This window comes from Conger conger, chromosome 3 (genome assembly GCF_963514075.1).
Source record: "Conger conger chromosome 3, fConCon1.1, whole genome shotgun sequence".
In the NCBI taxonomy this organism is placed as follows: Eukaryota; Metazoa; Chordata; class Actinopteri; order Anguilliformes; family Congridae; genus Conger; species Conger conger.
The window spans coordinates 12,620,053-12,632,841 of record NC_083762.1 but is presented as its reverse complement, the minus strand read 5'-3'; positions in this window follow the sequence as shown (position 1 = coordinate 12,632,841).

Genomic DNA, 12,789 nt, shown 5'->3' with positions numbered 1-12,789 from the left:
GATTTGCAATATATCACAATCTACAGCCATGACGTTGTGGAACGCCAATAATCTTATCACCCGGGCTGGTTCCTCGCTCCTGTTAGCATACCGGGAGACTCACTTATGCCACCTAGTGGCTAAATAATAACTTTTACTATAGTTATTTTGCTCACAGATAGATGGCGCTGTTCTTTCTGTTTTCATAAACGCCAGAGGTAGAAATGCCTGTATAGTATTCAAATTTACATACATTTCAAACAGAACATTTCACTAAAATATTCAGTATGGTATATTGTGGCACCGCACTAATAAGCAGTATTTATTGAAAATGATGTATTCCTAAATGAACAAAATACATGTGTGCATTTTCCTTTGGTATTTTTAACTGGGGTGTATTGTTAATCGAAAGGCACTTGAATTTATTTATAGTCAAAGAGTTAAAGTTGACTGGAGCAGGTGTGCAGTGGATCCAGGTATATGAAGAACATCCATATGATTTAGTGTGGAGTAAGACTTTGAATATACAAGCCCAGTTGTCTTGATATCTGGTCAGTGTGTCCCATAATGCACACTCACTTATTTCAGATCCCCCCTTCCTCCTGTGGGTGTGTGAATAGGGGGCACAGGGCCTCCGAAACACTGCACTCTGCACACCTACACACGGTGCCTAAAACCAGGGTTTTTAAGTCCATTTACCCCTTGTAGCAGGAGCGCTCGTATGAATGCACATGTCCTCTCGATAATAATGATTGGTTATTTAGCTGACACAGAAAGTGACTTACAGTTGATTAGACTAAGCAGGGGGCAATCCCCCCTGGAGCAATGTGGGGTTAAGGGCCTGGCTCAACAGCTGAGCAGATCTTTGTAGATTGTGGCTACACTGGGGCTTGGACCGGGTCCCAGTCATGTACCTTAACCACTAAGCTACAGGCTGCCCCCTACAATTACATTACATCTCCAAACTTCTGCACTCATTATTAAGATGGATTTCCCATATAAATCCTAAAAGGGAGGGTTCTGGCACATGTGTGTGCTGGACGAGGGTAAACCAATGTAAATAGCAAGGGTTTGACGTGTCAATAAAATAGTCTTGATTGTTGCAGTAGGTTCATTATCTATGACAAAGGCGTGTTTGTGGATTTTGGCTCACGCTGGTTCCTGCTGATACTATGACCTTTTGCACACAAACACCTTCTTGAATCACAGTGCTATTATTTAAATATGAATCCTGGTTATTTCTCTGTGCAACTGCACTGCTGCTGCCACAGGCTTTGTGATTATACGTTTGGTTTAACATCCTCTATGCACACAAACATATGTGTGGAACACATATATGGTTCCCTCTATGTATGCTTGCAGCCTTGACCATATGTGGCGTTCAGCATGTTCGAATCTCCAGGCATTCTGTTCTGGAATGCCAATAATCTTACCAATCACATGAGGGATGACTGAGTGACTACTCTAAATATAGTAGGAGACTCAATTCTGCCACCTAGTGGCCAAGGAATAACGTTTGTCCTTTTTCCAATGCATAGATGGTGCTGTTTTCTCATTTCGGCCGTGTAAAACATCATACATTTTCAGTGTTAAAGACTGGTAATTTATAACAGAAACGCACAGACACACGTAAATTGAATAGCTCTTGTTTATTGAATATTTCAGTACATTTGGAGCAATTTTTATCAAAACATAGCTTATACTCCATATTTGTTATAGTATATTGTATATGACACTGCACTAGTAAATATATTCTTTTTTTTAAATACATCACCGGCCTAAAATAAACAACATACCTAATGTGCATGCTGCTTTAACCTTTTAAAGCTTTGTTTACTCAGACTCTGAGGTTTACCTTACACAGACTCTGGGTTTATTCAAAGTCAAATACTTCAGTTTAAGTGGAGCAGGTGGCGGAAGATCTGTCAATAATTACTGCATCTGGAAATCTTTCTGTTCTATGATCAAAAGGCCTAGAATCAAGGTGTTTTCGTGTGTCTGTGTGTGCATGCCTGTATATTTGGTGTGTGTGTGTGTGTGTGTGTGTGTGTATGTATGTCTGTATGTGGTGTGTGTGTGTGCATTTGTATGTATGTGGTGTGTGTGTGTGTGTGTGTGTGTGTGTGTGTATGTGTGTTTGTGTGTATGTGTGTGTGTGTGTGTGTGTGTGTGTGTGTGTGTGTGTGTGTGTGTGTGAAAGGAGGAGGTCCTTGTCATCAAGTTGCCAAGCCCCACCCCCAAGAACAGTATTTCCAGGAATCCCCCTCATGATTGCCCAAGGGATTCCTGGGAAAACTGGACCCCGGGGGCAAGGAAAAACACTGACCGTCGGAGCAGGAAACAGAAGGTCAGGGACGGAAAACAAACTAAAAAACAGAACCCAAACTCAAAAGTAGCATCATCTGTGTGCGTGAATGTGATGTAAAGGATGCTGAGAAGGAGGAGTGTTTGAGCATCGCCCCCTGCCTGTTCTCTGCTCAGAATCCCTGGCTCCTGTTCTCCGGTGGTCAGCTAGGAATTCCCAGGCCAGGACAAAATTGGGAACCCCCGTTCCCATTACCCAACACCCCTCCCCCCACACATGATGTTTGGTAATAAATTAAAAACAGTGACACCCCATATCCTGCTGCCTGGGTGGTGGTCATAAACACGCAGTCTAGCATGCATTGCTCAGATAGCAAGAACGTCTGAATGAATGTACTGTGATGTGATGTAAAGTAATGACCGGGCTGAGAGAACAGAAGCTGTGTGTGGGGCAGGAAGTGACCTCACTCCTTTGGTAGTGCCCCCCCTCCCGAGCTACAGTGCTTCATCTCAGACTCCCAACTGACCAGAGATGCAGCACTGCACCTTGGGCCGGGAGACCAAGGCCTGGGCCAATACCGCACCCCCCCCCACCCAACCCTAACCTTAACCACCACCCCAACCCTAACCCTAACCTTAACCACCACCCCAACCCTAATCCTAACCTTACCCACCACCCTAACCCTAACCTTAACCACCACCCCAACCCTAATCCTAACCTTAACCACCACCCTAACCCTCACCCTCACCCTAACCTTAACCACTACCCTAACCCTCACCCTAACCGTAACCACCACCCTAACCCTCACCCCCCAACCTGATCCAAACCCTAATCCCCACCTTAACCATAACCCTAACCCCCATCCTAACCCTAACCGTAACCACCATCCTAACCCTAACTCTAACCCACCCTACCCTCCACCCCGTCCCAAAAAAATGGTCCCTTCTTGGCTTATAACCACTCTTATAAGCCACCCATCCCCCACTACAAATAACATTTCACCACCCAAAAAGCACAGGGACACCCACCTACACTCCGCACCTACCTGTTTTCCTCCCGCACTGACCCCACCTCCAGCGTACGCTCTGCTGGTCTGACTCTGGATCAGTGGGGGGTGGGATATGAGTCTGGAGGGATCGCTGTCCACACTGCTGCTGCTCCCTCTCCTGCCTCTGTGTGAAGACGGGAGGATCCATACATTACATTACATTACAGTTATTTAGCTGCTGCTCGTGTCCAAAACAGCTAACAGTTGATTAGACTATGCAGGGGCCAATCGCACCTGGACCGATGTTGGATTAAGGGCCCCCTACTAACTCCCCAGGTCCCAGTCAAGCGCTTTATCCACCAGGCCATAGGCTACCCATACCATAGATACCATAACTGTGAATGACATCCGCAAAGACTTGTGTCTGTGAAGGCACCGTTTTTAAAGGGTAAAGGATTTCACCTCCACATTACAGATATCCCATATGGAACTGGAATACATAGAAAAATATGCTGAAATAAATACAGTATCTATACATATATCGTAAGACTTATTATTTATATATGGCAAAATATATTGCAACAATGACTATATTAGCCAATATTATATTAAATATTGTGACAATAAAATGTACTGATTATTGTCACCTTACGATATAGTGTATTACACTTCAGTGGTATATTTGTCATTGTATTTTCCAAATGGGCTCCCATATTTATAATATATTGCAGTAGATTCCATAAGGGATGAGGTAGCTGTCCCAGGCCAGTTGATGTGCCATACAGATGGTATTGTCCAGAGGGGGCCTTCATTTTGGGGGATCAGTAGGAGGCAGGGAGCGTCAGTTATAAAAGCAGGGGTCAACAGGAAGTCGCTGTGACCCCTGCATGTCTGCCTTTGAGCATTAATGTCCCTGTTTCCTGTCCTGGGTCCACTGTCACATTCTCCCCTCCACTTTCCCACACCCCCTGGCCTTACTGCCCCGCCCTACCCCTCCCCAACCCATATAACTGTGACTGTAACCACGGTAACCTCCCTCTCTGGGGTGAGAGATGCATTATGGGAGTTTCACAGACTCCTTCCACATGAACCACAGAGGAAGTAATGTGCCAAATATGCCTTCCTAGCAAAAACCCTGTCTCCAGGATCTACCAAACCAAACCAAACTCCTCCTACCAGAAACCCTGTCTGCATAATCTACCAAACCAACCGCATCCTCCTACGAAAAAAATACCCTGTATGCAGAATGAAATACCGAACGAAACACCTCCTCCTACAAACATCCCGGACTATAGGACCAACCCAGGCAAGCCAACCCAACTTTTGAGTCTGCACAGAAGAGAGTAACAAGAAACTTTATTGAGAAGCTAAAACTAAAATCTCAAATTCAGTGCAGAGCAGAATGTTCTAGGAATTTTCACACAGTCACCAAAATAAGTGAAAGGAAAAAAGGACATCTCACATGGAATGTGCCTGTGATGCTGAAGCTGCTGCTCTGTGTGTGTGTGAGAGAGAGAGTGTGTGTGAGTGTGTGTGTGTGTGTGTGTGTGTGTGAGAGAGAGAGAGAGTGGGTGTGTGAGTGTGTGAAAGAGAGAGAGTGTGTGAGTGAGAGTGTGTGTGTGTGTGTGTGTGTGTGAGACAGTGCGTGCATGTGTGTGTGTGTGTGTGTGTGTGTGTGTGTGGATGCGTATGTGTGTATGTGTGTGTGTGTGCATACGTATGCATGTGAGTGAGAGAGAGTGTGTGTGTATGTATGTGCATGCGTATGTGTGCGTGTGTATGTGTGTGTATCAGTGTGTGTATGCGAGTATACCGCATGTGTGTGTGTGTGCATGAGTGTCTGTGTGTGAGAGTGTGTGCGCATGTGTGTGTGAGTACACTTGCATGTGTGTGTGTGTGGCCGAGGTATCCGTGTTGGAACAGGATGTGTGTCACAGCCGTGACGGTCTGTCATTGAGTTCACGGAGGAGAGAGCAGGAAGTGGTCTGTACAGTCTGTGAGCCTAGCGCACTGTGGAATGCAGATTCCCGCCTCTCCGCAGCACAGCTGTCTGAGAACGGAGGTGGTCCGCAGGGAGCAGGCTTGCTGGCACCTCTCCTAGCTCCGCGGATCACGGTCTCTCAGCGGAGGATACGCAGAGAGGCTCCATACGCAGAGAACTCAAAGGGAGCTCAGAGAAAAGCTCTACTACAAGATTACTCACAACACTACCGTGAGTCCTAACCCCAGCCACACAGTCACAGAGCAGTTCGTTCTGAGCAGTTAGAGCAGAAACCACACTGATTCATTCTCTAAACCGGGAAGTCAAGAAAAGTTCCATTTATTACACATTAAATGATGCAACCCCACTCCCCCCCGTCACACACATACATATTTTCCTCTCTCTTTGACTGTGTCAGTTATTTTTGAATTTCTCACAATTTGCTAAGCAGTGGAAAAAGAAACCAAAGCGCTGAGCTGACATACCGATGACTTCAGCGCTCTCTCTGTGAGCGACCTGTGTGACCCACAGTGGCGTTCCCCTGCTCCACTGCGTTCCGTGCGGCGTTCCGTGCGGCGTTCCGTGCGGTGGTCCGTAACGCCGTTCCCCTGCTCCGCTCCGCTCCGTGCGGCGGTCCGTACTGGCGTTCCCGGCGGCCCAGAGCAGCTGTGTCAGCGTGGAGTGGAGCTGCCCCTCCGCTGGGAGGAGGAGCCCGGGAGAGGGACACCGAGACGGGCCCCGCTACGATCTGGAGGAGAATTTAACATCCACCTCAGTGCCTTTTTTATGATGCCCTGCCAATGTAATCACACACACACACACACACACTGCATACACACACTGCATACATACACATACACATACACACACACACACTCACACACACACACACACACACACACAAACACTGCATACATACACATACACACACACTGCATACATACACATACACATACACACTCACATACACACACACACTGCATACATACACACACACACACTGCATACATACACATACACACACACTGCATACATACACATACACACTCACACACACACACTGCATACATACACATACACACACACACTGCATACATACACATACACACACACACACACACACACACTGCATACACACACACACACACTGCATACATACTCATACACACACACACTGCATACATACACATACACACTTAACACACACACACACACACTGCATACATACACATACACACACACTGCATACATACACATACACACACACACACACACACACACACCGCATACATACACACACACACACACACTGCATACATACACATACACACACACACACACACACACACACACACACACACACACACACACACTGCATACATACACATACACACACACTGCATACATACATACACACACACACACTGCATACATACACATACACACACTGCACACAGACAGACACACACTGCATACATACACACACACACACACACACACTGCATACACACACACACACACACTGCATACATACACATACACACTCACACTGCATACATACACATACACACTCACACACACACTGCATACATACACATACACACACACACTGCATACATACACATACACACTCACACACACACACACACTGCATACACACACACACACACTGCATACATACTCATACACACACACACTGCATACATACACATACACACTTAACACACACACACACTGCATACATACACATACACACACACTGCATACATACACATACACACACACACACACACCGCATACATACACACACACACACACACACACACTGCATACATACACACACACACACACACACACACACACACACACACACACACTGCATACATACACATACACACACACTGCATACATACATACATACACACACACACACACTGCATACATACACATACACACACTGCACACAGACAGACACACACTGCATACATACACACACACACACACACACACACTGCATACATACACACACACACACACTGCATACATACACATACACACACACAGCATACATACACATACACACACACATACACACTGCATACATATGCATACATACACACACACATTGCACACACACTCATACTGCTTACAAACACACACATACTGCTTACAGACACACACATACTGCATCACACACACACACACACACACCACACACCACACACAGACATACGCACATACACACCCTCTGTGCTATATTCAGTCAGACCATATGATGTTCTCTCCAGACGGCCTGGGGAATGGGGGGGCGTGCTAAAAAAAGTCTCTCTCACAGAGCCATCATCTGCACCCAGTCAACATTTCTGTGCTGAAAAATCAGATGAAGCAGCATCTAAACCTTCATTTGGTTGAAAATGAGTTTTCTAGCTGACTAGGACGTAGCCAGGTTATATTCCAGTAAAACCTGGGATATATTGGGGTTAATTTACAACAAAATATATATCTAGAGGATTTCCACCCCTCTAGACATCTAGATGTTGGCTTTCTCTCACTGGGTAAGTACTCCTGCACAAAAAAAGACTATCAAAGATGCTACATGCTGCCAATTCAATACTGTTGGAAGGCTTTTGGTCTCCCCAGTGTATTCTCTAAGTCAATTGGCAGAGATTTGTTTTTTCATAGGAAAATAAATAATTACTTTACTGGCAATGATATATTGTGATTAAGATTACGCTCATTTTTATTGGCCATGTATGATAGCATACAAGGAATTTTACTCTGAGCAAAAGTCTGAGTGGCATAAATATACACATACATAAAAATAGTTTTAAAAGGCATGGAAAAAGTACACACTGTAGATTTCAGGCACTTGATGACAGGAGAGTGGATAGTGCAGTTGGCTGGATGCCAGCAGTATTGAAACAGGCAACACATAAAGATGCAGTGCCATTATTTTTAGAAAATGCTTTTTATTATATTTAACTGTTTAAACATGAAATTTAAATGTCTCTGTACATTAAACAGATAACTTAATAGCCGAACAAGCCAAAGGGTTACGTTTAAGGCTAGGGTTAGTACTAGGGTTAGTAGGAAATTTGCTTAGTAGTGATGTTTGATCCACTGGCTTATATTTAGTGGCACGCAGGAAAGCACTCATTCCAAGAAAGCATTCAAAACAACTACTACTACAAAGCTCACATTTGCCCCAGGAAGTAAATTCTAGGAGTTAAGTGGAAGGCCGTATCATTTAACATTTATGAACCTGCTCTGTATATTTTAACAGATATATATCACCTCACAGAAATCCAGAGGATTAATTGAGGCAGTAGACAGTATCCTCTCTACCCCCGATACAGCTGGGTTGTGTGGAAGTAACAGGTCCACAAGGGACACGTTCGTCAGGTCGGACAGTCACCTGTGTGTGTGTGTGTGTGTGTGTCGCACGCCCGGGAGTCTGCTCAGGTGGGTGTCTTCTGTGAGAGAGAGAGAGAGAGAGAGAGAGAGAGGAGAGGATCGGTCACAGTATCTTTCTTGGGAGTGGAACGATCTCTTGCACTCCACACATCTTTAGCCCAATTTGACAGACAAGCAGAGGCACAAGGCCCCTCTTGAACACCGCACCAACATACTGTAAAACACAACACCACTAACAACATTTGACACCACCATTTGGCACGAAACTGGCTTCACTGTTATAACGTTCTCTCTGGCGGTAGCTAGGCACATTGCTTGTCACACATCGTGATGTCCCTATTCCGTCCGCCTAAAAAAAAAAAATCTAATAGATATAATTAGACTTAAAACTCCCCCAGCAAAATAAATGATTCCGATTGTAAGTCCTGAACATGCAAAGATGTTCCTCAGTCATAAAACACAAAATAACTTTCCGGACTAAGCACTGATCTCACAGATTGACTGATGCAGACCAGGAGTCACAGAGCGCAGTTCTCACTGAGTTTCATTTGCTGGGACCATGAGCCCATGTAATCTAATTCTGTTAACATCCAGTTCATCCCAAAGAAGGAAAGGAGGCGGAATTGAAAAAAGAGGTCTGAGAAGAATTCCTGAGATCTTTTGAGCCTTTTCCAAGAAGGGAGAGCTTTACGTTGTCTCGAATCCCTCGCCTGGAATCTGCCTCCATCCATATAAGGAATTTTTTTAAGGGATTTTATTTTGGGATAATGGAAAATGTAGCCGTAGCTCACAATAAACACTCACTCCTGCAGTTCCTAAAAGGCCGAGATCGTGGAAGCAGATACTTTGTCACTGTTCGCCTAACCCCCCCCCCCCCCCCCCCACTCCTTGCTCCCACCCGCCACCCGCATACATTCCCTTTTCCAGCCACGGGCAGACTCAGACGGACATAAAAGGCAAAATGGAGCGGAGGTGAGACCAAAGCCAGCGAAAACGCCAGCGCTGTCACAGAAAGCACTCTCCCTCCATTTTACAACACGACTGACCCGCACCGCCATCAGTAACGTTCCCCTTCCCTTACAGGCCCAGGACAGGAGCCCTCTATCTCCCAGTGAGCTAAAGCCGAAATCGAGACATCTAGAATGAGAGACATTTTGACATATACGTCCGAGGTTAACCCCTGTAAAACGCATTTACCCAGATATTATATTACATTACAAATATTTGGCAGGCACTCTTATCCAGAGCGATGTATAAAAAAGTGCATAACCATAACCAGGGACATGTGCACTGAAGAAGGAGGAACAGATGAAACTGGAGGACTGGCCGCACACTTGGATCCTGATATATAGATACACCCTTGCTACATTGTTGGTGGCAAGGAAATGTTCACTTTTCAACCAAATGCAGCAGGAGTTTCACCAACGTTTCACCAACATCTCACTAACGTCTCACCAATGTCTCACCAATGTTTTAGCAACGTCTCACCTACGTCTCACCACAGACATGTACACCTTGCACCTGTCAGACACCCATCACCACCTACGTCCTCAGCCACACCCAAACCCAGGAGCCTGGGATCAGGAGGGGGTGGACCTGCACCCTTACCCCTCCCCTGTGGACAGGGCACAGTGCCGGGCTCATGGGGCCGAACTACGGGCCACCGGGTCCAACGATGAGCCCCCACCCCGCCCTAACCCCCCTTCCATGTTTCCGAATGTTTCCAGACTGAAGTCTCAACAAACACAGCCCTCCTCTCCCAGGCTCTCTGTGCGCTGTGTCACTGATACTGCGGCCTGTGTTTAATAACCAGGGTTTAAACAATAAACAGCGCGTCCTGCCCCTACGTCCTGTTTCCCATGCTCTCGCGTGTGTCACAGCAACGAGGTCGCCATGGTCGCAGTGGGACGCGTCGTCCGTGCGTAGCGTTTACGAGCGCAAAGCGAACGGGACTCATTTCATTCCTTATTGGGTTTACTGCCTCCGAACGAACCTGACCCGGAGCTTAATTCAGCCCGAAAGCCCACTGTAACGTACACATCTTGAGCCACTGCGGCAAAGTTGCGAGGGCTTAGCCTTGTTAGCCTGGGATAGACTGTGCCCGATTGAATGGTATGGAGGAATCAGTGCGGATAGGAAGCAGAAAGGTACGGAATGACACAGCCAAGATTCGCAGACTACGGATTCCTTCCCTCTGACCACGCTCTTCACCACCGCCCCCGCGGAAGACCACAGCGGTGACTGCCGCGCTTATCTAGCCCCGGTCTCTTCCTCTAGACGAAGCCGATCAGCGGTGATGAGTTTAATGAGTTCTGGGGTTTCCCTCTAGAAGGGCTGGCAGCCCCGCCTGGCTCCGCGCTGGCACCGCGCCAGGCTAATAACCTCTTCTCATGCGAGGTAACGGAAAGATCCGGAAGAACGTGAAGAGCCGGGCTGCAAGTGCCACCGGCCAGCCCCGTGTCTCCCTTATCTCTCCATAATTTGATTGCTATACCGTCCCCCCTTTGGGCCTCACAGATGGCGGTATGGCGGTCGGGTAGATCTCTCCTTTTAGCACGTAGTGCCCTTCCCCTTCCTGCCCGTTTGATTGGCGCGGATACCCCATAGGGCCGTCTCCAACAGCGACTTTGTGGCACCTCCTCTCGGGAGACCACCCCGGACGAGCCCTCCCCCCGGTGAACCCACACGTCTCAGACCCTGGAGCGGAGTGATTTATCTGCTGCGCTCGCTCTGCACGGAGGAAGTCTCTCCTAAGTGTTACCAGCTTAGCTGTGGTGAGGACCAGCTGCTTTGGAGAAGTACAAACCCCTCTGCACCTCATAAACATTGTCAAAAACCGGTGAGGAATGTGTCTGGGGTCCTGTAGGAAGAGACACAATTGGTTCAAATATCTATTTTTCCAAACAGTTTTTACCCTTTCCTCCGTGACATTTGAGGCCTTCAGAGGCCTGTTTAGTCGTGAAACAAATGACAACAAGTTACAACAGGACGAAGTACACCATTACGTCCTACATTAAAACGAGCCAATTTGTTACGATACTCAAGAGAAATTCACTTGGTTCCTTATTATTATTATTTATTTACAACATATAAACACCGGAGAGAACTGCCAGGAAGCCATTACTTGTTAATGACTGGGACAAGCGTACACCCATGACTGCTGCTTATACTAGGATACAAGTGTGCATGCACATGTATAACGTATGCATGTGGGTACGAGTGTGTGCATGCATGCATGTGTGTGGGCGTGTGTGTGTGCGTGACTGAGTGCGTGTGTGTGCATGTGTGTGTGAGCATGTGTGTTTGTGCCTGCATGTGTGTGTGCGTGTTTGTGTGCGTAAATGTATATGTGTGTGTGTGCCTGCGTGAGTGTGTGTGTGTGATTGCGTGTGTGTGTTTTCGTGACTGAGTGTGTATGTGTGACTGAGTGTGTGTGTGTGTATGTATGTGACTGCATGTGTGTGTGTGTATGTGACTGCGTGTGTGTGGTGCGTGTGTGCGTGTGTGTGTGTGTGTGTGTGTGTGTGAGCATGTGTGTGTGTGCGTAAATGTATATGTGTGTGTGTGCCTGCGTGTGTGTGTGTGTGTGTGACTGCATGTGTGTGTGTATGTGACTGCGTGTGTGTGTGAGTGTGTGTGTGTGTGTGAGCATGTGTGTGTGTGTGTGTATGTGACTGCGTGTGTGTGGTGCGTGTGTGTGCGTGTGTGTGAGTGTGTGTGTGTGCGTGTGTGTGTGAGCATGTGTGTGTGTGTGTGTGTGTGTGTGTGTGTGTGTGAGCATGTGTGTGTGTGCTACATAAAGGTGCTCCTCTGGGCAGACACAGATGCCGCTCTCTGTTTACACTGAGAGGGACTGCAGCCTGATAATGGAGAGCGAAACTCCAGCACAGCCAAACATTGCCTTTTAAGGACCCCTCTCATCTCCTCTCATCTCCCGAAATCAACCCGACAGGAAATGCAGGGAGGGGAAGGCTCTCTCTCTCTCTCTCCCTCTTCCCTTACCCTCTCTCTCCCTGGTCCCCTATTTCATAAGATCTGATATCCATCCTTTACCAAAAGCATGTTGAAATATTAGAAGCTTTCTGCGTGGCATGACGTGGGTTGATGGGAACTAAAGCAGAA